Source organism: Zophobas morio, unplaced genomic scaffold, assembly GCF_036711695.1.
Source record: "Zophobas morio isolate AGI-343-1 ecotype UQ-CSIRO unplaced genomic scaffold, CSIRO_AGI_Zmor_V1 ptg000149l, whole genome shotgun sequence".
NCBI classification, from domain to species: Eukaryota; Metazoa; Arthropoda; class Insecta; order Coleoptera; family Tenebrionidae; genus Zophobas; species Zophobas morio.
The window spans coordinates 144,386-146,745 of NW_026972253.1; positions in this window are offsets into that span (position 1 = coordinate 144,386).

A 2,360-nucleotide genomic window follows, 5' to 3' on the forward strand; every position below is an offset into this window, starting at 1 on the left:
AAGCATGCAGAATCGACTCAGAATAGGAAAAGGAGACGTTTAGGTCAATTTTATGCATTCTGGCGTTCGTAGATACAAGAAAACTGTTAAAATTCTTCAGAAACGTCACTTTTGAAGTGTTTTCTTGTACTTTTAAGCCAATCAGATACCCTACGGGCTCGGAAGGTGCAACGAAACCATCAAATTTTAGCTAGAAACTGTATTTTTGTCGATTTTTATTGAATTTGAACTATATTTCAACGTTTTTTGATGGTTCTGAGCCACCAAACACACTTAAAGCATGCAGAATCGACTCAGAATAGGAAAAGGAGACGTTTAGGTCAATTTTATGCATTCTGGCGTTCGTAGATACAAGAAAACTGTTAAAATTCTTCAGAAACGTCACTTTTGAAGTGTTTTCTTATACTTTTAAGCCAATCAGATACCCTACGGGCTCGGAAAGTGCAACGAAACCATCAAATTTTAGCTAGAAACTGTATTTTTGTCGATTTTTATTGAATTTGAACTATATTTCAACGTTTTTTGATGGTTCTGAGCCACCAAACACACTTAAAGCATGCAGAATCGACTCAGAATAGGAAAAGGAGACGTTTAGGTCAATTTTATGCATTCTGGCGTTCGTAGATACAAGAAAACTGTTAAAATTCTTCAGAAACGTCACTTTTGAAGTGTTTTCTTGTACTTTTAAGCCAATCAGATACCCTACGGGCTCGGAAAGTGCAACGAAACCATCAAATTTTAGCTAGAAACTGTATTTTTGTCGATTTTTATTGAATTTGAACTATATTTCAACGTTTTTTGATGGTTCTGAGCCACCAAACACACTTAAAGCATGCAGAATCGACTCAGAATAGGAAAAGGAGACGTTTAGGTCAATTTTATGCATTCTGGCGTTCGTAGATACAAGAAAACTGTTAAAATTCTTCAGAAACGTCACTTTTGAAGTGTTTTCTTGTACTTTTAAGCCAATCAGATACCCTACGGGCTCGGAAAGTGCAACGAAACCATCAAATTTTAGCTAGAAACTGTATTTTTGTCGATTTTTATTGAATTTGAACTATATTTCAACGTTTTTTGATGGTTCTGAGCCACCAAACACACTTAAAGCATGCAGAATCGACTCAGAATAGGAAAAGGAGACGTTTAGGTCAATTTTATGCATTCTGGCGTTCGTAGATACAAGAAAACTGTTAAAATTCTTCAGAAACGTCACTTTTGAAGTGTTTTCTTGTACTTTTAAGCCAATCAGATACCCTACGGGCTCGGAAAGTGCAACGAAACCATCAAATTTTAGCTAGAAACTGTATTTTTGTCGATTTTTATTGAATTTGAACTATTTTTCAACGTTTTTTGATGGTTCTGAGCCACCAAACACACTTAAAGCATGCAGAATCGACTCAGAATAGGAAAAGGAGACGTTTAGGTCAATTTTATGCATTCTGGCGTTCGTAGATACAAGAAAACTGTTAAAATTCTTCAGAAACGTCACTTTTGAAGTGTTTTCTTGTACTTTTAAGCCAATCAGATACCCTACGGGCTCGGAAAGTGCAACGAAACCATCAAATTTTAGCTAGAAACTGTATTTTTGTCGATTTTTATTGAATTTGAACTATATTTCAACGTTTTTTGATGGTTCTGAGCCACCAAACACACTTAAAGCATGCAGAATCGACTCAGAATAGGAAAAGGAGACGTTTAGGTCAATTTTATGCATTCTGGCGTTCGTAGATACAAGAAAACTGTTAAAATTCTTCAGAAACGTCACTTTTGAAGTGTTTTCTTGTACTTTTAAGCCAATCAGATACCCTACGGGCTCGGAAAGTGCAACGAAACCATCAAATTTTAGCTAGAAACAGTATTTTTGTCGATTTTTATTGAATTTGAACTATATTTCAACGTTTTTTGATGGTTCTGAGCCACCAAACACACTTAAAGCATGCAGAATCGACTCAGAATAGGAAAAGGAGACGTTTAGGTCAATTTTATGCATTCTGGCGTTCGTAGATACAAGAAAACTGTTAAAATTCTTCAGAAACGTCACTTTTGAAGTGTTTTCTTGTACTTTTAAGCCAATCAGATACCCTACGGGCTCGGAAAGTGCAACGAAACCATCAAATTTTAGCTAGAAACTGTATTTTTGTCGATTTTTATTGAATTTGAACTATATTTCAACGTTTTTTGATGGTTCTGAGCCACCAAACACACTGAAAGCATGCAGAATCGACTCAGAATAGGAAAAGGAGACGTTTAGGTCAATTTTATGCATTCTGGCGTTCGTAGATACAAGAAAACTGTTAAAATTCTTCAGAAACGTCACTTTTGAAGTGTTTTCTTGTACTTTTAAGCCAATCAGATACCCT